We start from the raw sequence: 8,454 nt of genomic DNA, 5'->3' as shown, positions 1-8,454 counted from the left end.
TCGCACTTTGTGTGGGCCATATGCGGGTCGTGTCATGTATTCAACACGACCCAATTTACACCTCTACTTGAACCCGCCCAATACTAGGGACAGGGCAGGGAAATTCAATGGATTCTCCGTCCTTTATGAGGAGTGGGGTGCCTTGCCCTTGAACTCACCCGACATAGAAGAGTGGTTACCTTGCCTTGAACCCGTGTGACACTAGGATGGGGTAGTGTCTTGACTATGGGGTAGGGAAAGGGATGGGGTGCCTTGCCTTGAACCCAACCCGTTGTCATTCCTATATAATTGTTAATTATTAGTGGAATTAATAAAAATGTTAGCTTTTATAATTATTTTTATTTATTTAAAATTAATCAAAATTTTATTTAAAAATAATAAAAAGAATAAAAATTATTCAAATTACTACAAATTATTAATAAAACTAATTTTATTAAAAAATTGTTCATATTCAATTAGCAATAATTATTTTTTTATAAATCAACATTAAGTGAAAAATAAAATTATTAAGTATTTCAGATTTTCCCGTGCATTGCACGAGTCCTTACTAGTAAATATTTTAAAGTAATTATATAATTTTGTTAGAATATATAAATAACTCTTAATTTTTTAATCCAAACTTTGTTTAAATAGATATGGATAAAAAGTGGGGGAGAGGATAAATAGGAATTAGAGATAATTTAGAAGATAAGTATGAAGTAGAGATAGTTTTGGAGAAAGTGGGGGAGGTAGTTTAGGAGAAATTTTAATCCGTTGTGCAGTTTTTTTAGCATGTGACACGTGTCCTATTGCACATGAATTAAAAAGAAATTTAGTACAAGTCAAAATATATTAATGCAAAAGGAATACTATGACATTTTCCTTTGGGTTAGGGTGGTTTATGTCATTTCCTTTCCTTTTCTCTATATTTCTCTCTCTCTCTCTCTCTTTTTTTTTTTTTTTTGCTTTATGGGGCTACGCAATGAGGCCTAGTCCATCCCCAAACCTATAACCCGAGGCTGGCTGGTTTTTGTCAATCCCAACATTACTTTGTAGGTGATTAATCTATTTATGATGATTCTTATTAATTATTTTTAAGTTTTTATTATATTATTTTAAAATTAAATTATATAGTAGTATTTTAAAATTTTAATTTTTATCGATTATGTTTTCTAAATTAAATTTAATTATTTTAATTCAATCTTATTTATTTAATTACACTATTATTTTATCATTACAAAATTTAATTCTTATTAATTGATGTTTAAACTTTTGTCAATTATTTTTTCTATATTTAAAAGTTTAAATTTTATTTTCTATTAATTACTTTTACAATTAATTTATTAATTTTTAAAACAATGTTAAAATTTTAAAAATGATAATGCAATTTTCTTAGGTTATAAAATAATTAAGCATTAATATAACAACATAACATATATTTATATTAATTGTTAGTAATCAATTAAAATTTTAATTTTCTTAATTAATTCTTATCACTTTTATAATACACGTGGTCCTATATAGTAATTCATTTTTTTTCTTTTACTTATTATTTATAAATTAATTAATCACTGATATTATAAATTGTAGTTGAGTGTATATACATGCATTTACTTGTATACAGCACGGGTCACTTCAAACATTTAACCCGTACTCCCAATGGTATGATTAAATGGTCAATGGGTCCGTATGATATGGAAAACCATATCGTATGGAAAATCCCTTGTAATGCCACGTTTGTAATAATTACCGAATTTATTATATTGACCGAAATTAATTATTTTATATTATAATTAAAATTTAAAATATTCAAAAAATATATGAATTTTTTTCCAATTCCTCCCCGTCAGCGAAACAGTTATACCCCTCAGCGCAATTTGAAATAGGAGAATCCGTCCACCAAAGCTTTCTCTTTTACAGTCATGGCGATCAAAGCCAAGCTTTCTTTGTGTTTCTTCCTCCTCTCTCTCTTCCTTTTGTTAGCAGCTTTGTCATTGCTTACCCACTGAAACTGCAAAGAGATAACAAGCAAAGAGAAGGCAGCCGAGAGGAGGAGCAGCAGCAGGAGCGACATAAGAGTAACCCCTACCTCTTCGATGAGAGATTCAGCTCCTGATTCAAGCTTCTGAATGGTCTAGATAACTACCACTTGGCTATCCTGGAAGCCGAACCTAACACTTTCCTGATCCCCCACCACTGGGATGCAGATGCTGTTGTCATCGTTGTTAAGGGGAAGGCAACAATCAACTTGGTGAACAAGGATAACAGGGAATCTACAATCTTGAGTGTGGAGATGTAGCTAGGATTCCTGCTGGAATGATGATCTACTTGGTGAACAGAGACGACAACGAAAACCTCCAGATAGTCACACTCTTCAGGACCATCTCAACTCCCGGCCACGCCTTGAAATTCTTCAGTGCCAACAGCGAAAATGGGGTATCATTCTACACTGCATTTAGCAATGAAATCCTGGAAGCCGCTCTAAATGCTCCAAAATACAAACTAAAGAGGATGTTGGGAGAGAAAAGGAAGGGAGTGATGAGGGAGGCGTCAAAGGAACAGATTAAGGCCATGAGCGAGTAGGCTTCTTCATCATCAGAGGATGGGCGTCGGTGGAGCATACACAAAAGTGAGATGAGGGGTCCGTTCAACCTGTTGAAGAAACGCCCCAAATGACGGCTCCATCATATTTAGCAACATCAGCCCGGGAGCTGGAGCAATGATAGCTCCCTTGTACAACACGAGGTCGACCGGGATAGCTTTTGTAGTGAAAGGGAGTGGATGGTGGGAGATGGCGTGCCCACACACCTCCAGTTAGAACTGGAGAGGAAGAGAAGGAGAAGGTGATGGGGTATAGTATGAGAAGGCCAGTTCCCGTGTGTCTTCAAATACAGGTTTTGTAATTCCATTAGGGCATGTGTTTATCGTCGTTGCTTCCGAGAAAGAGAATATGTAGATAATTGTATTCGGGATTAACGCCAAGGATAACAAGAGGAACTTCATCGTTGGGAAAGAACACAACATGAGGAAACAGATGGACAAGGAGGCGAAGGAGTTGACTTTTGACATGGGAGGAGTTGTTCTTTGTTCCTTGTCCCCTAAAGCAGAATTAGCGCCACAAACACGATAATGGCGGACCGATTTTTAGATAAACTGTAATTTGTAGGATGTAGGAGATAGACCTACTACTACTGCTGCTGCTACTTAGTACGTACTAGAGTCTGGCTAGAGTGAGTAAACATCAACTGTGATCCTTTTTGTAGAAAGAAAACAAATGAGCGAGAGCTTCTGCTTTCTAGTTTTGCTCACCACCTATGAAATAATAATGAAATGAAGGCTCTTTTTGGTAGTTCAAAAAAAAAATCGAAACAGGAGAAGAACTCTATTCGAAAATCGATGACTTCTCAGTTCTTTCGTTCGAAAACAACGACTGTCTTCTTCCCCGTGCTCCTCCATTCGCCGTCCAGTAGATTATTCCCCATCGTCTTCTTCCCCATGCTCAAAAAAATGGAGAAGAAGAACTCTGTTCGAAAATCGATGACTTCTCAATTCTTCTGTTCAAAAACAACGACTGTCTTCTTCCCCGTGCTCCTCCTTTCGTCGTCCAGTAGATTGTTCCCCACCGTCATCAAATTATTACCGCTATACCCCTGAACGCAACAACAGGAGAAGAACTCTGTTCGAAAATCGACACATTCTCTATTCCTCCGTTTGAAAACGATGATAGTCTTCTTCCCAGTGCTCCTCCATTAGCCATCCTGTAGATTGCTCCCTGCCATCTTCTTCCCCGTGCTCAAAAAAAGGAAAAACGAATTCTGTTCGAAAACGACGACTTCTCTGTTGCTCCTGACTGTCTTCTTCCCCATGCTCCTTCATTCCCCATCCCGTAGACGACTTCTCTTGCTCCCGACCGTCTTTGTTTGTCAGAGGCCCCCTGTACTAGCCGTCTGAGGCAGCCGTTCTTCACCTTCAGAAGTGAGCTTTTCCGGTCATCGTGCACCCCCATCCACCAGAGTGGCTTCCGGGTGACGTTTAACAGTGAAGACGTTAACATCTTTCTTATATTGAAATGAATTTCTTTTTTAAAATACAATTTAAATGATTGTTTTTAAAACCGGTTACGTATGATAACCCGTATTCACCGAAACAGAGAAGGCGAGGAAAAAACACTTTTTCCATATCATAGATTTTCCCCAATAAAAAAGATTAAAAAAAAAAAAAAGTCTTCTTTACGTGAATTTGCAAAGCGGGTTACGCGAAACCCGAAACAACGCAAACATATGTTTTGTCCAGAGAGAGAGAGGAAGAGACTAGAGAGTTGTGTTCTGCTTGATTTGTCAAGGAGCTGGCTTTTGTTGATGCCCATGTAAAGAGTTGAACGAGGAAATGCTCCAACATTTGAGAAAAGCTTTGTTTGGTTGGAGGGAAGATTTAAGGACACGTTTGACTCATGGAAATAGGGTCTGGAATCGAAAATCAGAATGGTCAATTGTTTGGTTGGGTGGAATTTAAATTCTATTCTCATTTCTGTTGAATTGGCAATCTTTCATTTGAATAAATGGCCATTCCCTCCCTCTTTCTTGAAAATGAAATCATATTCTAACTTATTTCAATTTAGGTTTTGATTCCCATCCAAACCAAACAGATTAGGAAAATAGATCATTTCGATTCAGACTTTAAGGGATTTGGATTCCACTTGCAAATCAAACAAACCCTAAAATATTGGTGATTCATGTCCGTCCACTTGCTCCCTTGCAGTCTTTTAATTGCCCGGAATTCAACATTTGATGAAATTAATGACGAGCAAATACAGTCCTTCGTTGACCATTATCCTTAAAAAATTCAATAACTTTGACGCTAGAACATCGGAAATATCTACCTTGACAGAAAAAAACCATCTATAAATGGATAAATTTCAGATTAATACCCTGTAATTTGAGGGTAGTATCATTTTAGTACCTAAATTTCAAAACGTGCCACTGAGTACTTAAATTCTCAAAAACTATCAGTTTAGTAGTACCTAAATTTCAAAACATGTGATGTGACATACAATTCTAAACATTTTAAAATTCTAAAATTACCCATTTAAAAAAGACTTTGCTCATTGTCTTCTTCATTAAAACTAAACCAGTGGTGAATTGAATTCCAAATCCACCATTTTTATGGTCATTACTTGAAAAACGTTTCCCCCATAAATTTTAATATATTTTTCTTTAGCTCTTGTCGTTCTCGAATAAATAAACTTATTAAAAACCAAGGAAAAAACAATTTATTTATTAATCATGAGGACCAATTACAAGGCTTTGCTATTATAAGTCAACCCAGACCATTTTACTATTATGAGAAAGCGCATAAATAATGGCAAGACCGAAATCCATGTTTATTTATCTCTGAGCTCAACCTTGATCAATCGATTGATACCGAGGTCGAGTTCACTCAATCTCGTTCCACGTTGCAGTTCATCCTAGCATTACGGACAGCAATTTGAGGCCTAGCCAAAGTAGTCTTAGCTAGCAATATAAAATTCGTTGCCTTTCTTTTTCAGCTTTTAACATCACTTTTGTTATTGTCTATGAGGTTTCAACTTCATTATTAGTAGAGTAGAAGAAACAAGAAAATGAGAAAAACATGTGTTGTTCTCCCATGACTACCTCTGACGACGGTCCTCTCTAACTATGAAATTGTAAAGAGATGAGTGGCAGCAACAAGAGGGACTTCGTATGGGATATAAGGGAAGAGTTAGATAAGGTGAATTTAATCTGATTGCTTGAAAATGAAAATTAGATTATACTCAAAGGCATTTTAGTTCCTTCCTATGTCACGTTAACGGTTTGGGACTAAACAAACAGACTTTAAAATACGGTTTTTAAAAACAATTTGGAGACTGAATCGGTTAAGGGTGTGGTTACTGGGTCAAATGATCCAATGGTTCTAATTGAATGATCGGCCCATTTTAACAAAAAAAATTAAAAAAATAATAAACGGTCAAAATTATTTGAACTATTAACTGCTCGGGTCAATAGTTTACTGATCAAATGATTTTGGGCAAATTTCCAGTTTTGGGGAAAACCCAAACCAGTCATCTGATTGGTTCCCGATTTCTCCGATCCAACCGTCTGATTCAGTCCGATTTTAAAAACCACGCTTTAAAGTACAAGGTATTAATCTGAAATTTATCCTTAATAAATTCTGTCTAGCGGTAGTATCTAACATCAGTTTACGGGAAAATTTGTTGTAGTCATTGGACCCAGAACTGCAAAGTCTGCTGAGAAAATTCACCGAAATAAACTAATGATGAGTTTTAGCCATGGTAGGCTGGTAGCAAAATAATAGATATTCATTGGTTATGAGTTTTTCTTTTTTGTCCATTTTGGAAGACTAAGCTTGTGTTTGGAGCATCAGATCGGCGCTACTATGCCTACATTTTAGTTATACAATTTTTTGAAAAATGTTTTTTCATGCCACGCTTTAGAATCTGGAAAGGTGTGGTTTAAGAAAATGTCATTTTTTTGTGTTTCCTCGTTATGTTGTTAGCATCAGTATGCTGATATATCAAAGACTGTTTCAAACAAGAAAAGAAAAAATTGTTTTATGAGAAAATGGCAATACCAATGCAGTTGCAGTATCTTCTTTTTAAAAACACACCTCTCAAAAAAAATGGCATTGATTGCAAACATTGAAGGAGGTCACAGAGCAGATTCCATGGCGTGCTAATGCCTGCGAATAATGCGATGAAAAAATAAAGTTGAGGTCTGGTCTTGTATGCATTTGCATTGGATGTGTGAAAAATGTCCCATCTTGGGTTGATGGTTTGATCATCTGATTCGAATGAATGGCCCATTCTAATAATAAAATTTAAAAAATAAAAAATGGCAAAAAATCATTGAATGAATAGATGGATTGACGGTTCAATTGCCTAGGTTAATGGGTCATTGACCGACTCAACAGTTTTTGACCAAAGGCCGGGTTTGGGATAAAATGGAACTGGTTGTCTGTACAATTCCGGGCTGAATGGTCTGACTATTCGGATCAACGGCAATTTGAAAACCATGCATTATATTTATACTTATAAACATACAGTATTGAGCTATGACAGCACACTCTTTGGTTCATTTCCCACCCCAATTTTTTCTTTTTTTTTTGAATTTTTTATATTTTAAATTCCACTTATATTTTAAATTTCTTTTATATTTTTAAATTCCACTTGAGTCTCTCTGGATCATAGAAGACTCAAAGAGGAGAGGCATCCATAAAACCATAACTCGGATATGTTCCCACCCCTTCCCACAGCACACTACAATGTAGACATCTCCCGACGACACGAGTTCAGGTTTAGTAATTTTTAATTCATTATGTTCATAAAAAATAATATTAATGTCATTTTTAATTCATTTATTGATAAAACTATAATATTTCGATTATTTTTAGTATAATTCATTTATAAAATTTAATATTTGATTATAATCGAATTTGGTTTGAATTCATTAGACATCCAATGGATAAAATTCAATTTGAATTCAAATATAAACAAATCAAATTTGGATCTACCAATATCCAATCGATTAGTTTGCATCTCTAAATAGCTTAAGTTTTTTACAAATAGAAGAATTATGATGCTTTGTATAAATTATTAAAGTTAAACTTATCATTTTTTAATATTTTTGTTCTCGTTTCTACCATAACCAACATTAATACAATATTATGGTCTTTGGGATGGCTTTCTAATAAACTCTTTTGCGGCATATTGCTTTTTAAAAGCCAAAAGCATCCCAAATATCCGAAAATGACACTTTAGTGAAACAGCCCAAAAAAGTGCTTCCTGGTTACCAAAAAAAAAAAAAAAGACTGGGAAAAATATGATTAGAAGAAGAAGCCCAAAGGTTGGGCTTATTCTATCTTATGGAGAAGCCCTTGGGCTTCTGGCTTCTTATGTTTTAGAAAGCACTTTTTATAAAGAAAAAAAGCTCATTTGAGATGCCACACCAGATGTTCAAAACGTACTTATCAAATGAGATAAGTACTTATCTTATTTCTATCATATTTCTATAAAAAAGTGTTTATCAAATAATCACTTATTCAAAAAGCTTTTAATTAAAAGCGCATTTAAGACACACACCAGATGCTCAAAATGTACTTATCAAATAAACACACTCTTTCATAAAGTTCTTAATTAAAAGAGCATCTAAGAAGAAAAAGCCCATTTAAGACGCCACCCCAGATGCTCGAAATGTATTTATCAAATAAGCACTTATTCAAAAAGTTCTTAATAAAAGCTCATTTAAGAAGGAAAAGCCCATTTAAGATGCCCCCCCCCCCGCTAAAAATAAAATGTGCTTATCATATAAGTACTTTTTCAAAAAAAAACTTAATTAGAAGCCCATTTAAGATGGCCTTTTATAAAGAAAAGGCCCATTTATAAAAAGAGAAAGTCCAGATGTTCAGCTTGGTGGAAGCAAGCGAAAAATTCAAAAATAT

General features: G+C 34.9%; 1 pseudogene; it reads left to right on the top strand.

The window, feature by feature from the left end:
* The first annotated feature begins 1,901 nt into the window (after window positions 1-1,901).
* Window positions 1,902-3,131, top strand: LOC148868964 (vicilin-like antimicrobial peptides 2-2 pseudogene; annotated as a pseudogene).
* The last annotated feature ends 5,323 nt before the right edge of the window (window positions 3,132-8,454 follow it).

The sequence above is a fragment of the Nelumbo lutea genome, chromosome 2 (assembly GCF_056320005.1).
Source record: "Nelumbo lutea isolate HS-2025 chromosome 2, American lotus-T2T, whole genome shotgun sequence".
NCBI classification, from domain to species: domain Eukaryota; kingdom Viridiplantae; phylum Streptophyta; class Magnoliopsida; order Proteales; family Nelumbonaceae; genus Nelumbo; species Nelumbo lutea.
This window is presented reverse-complemented; position numbering and strand designations above follow the sequence as displayed.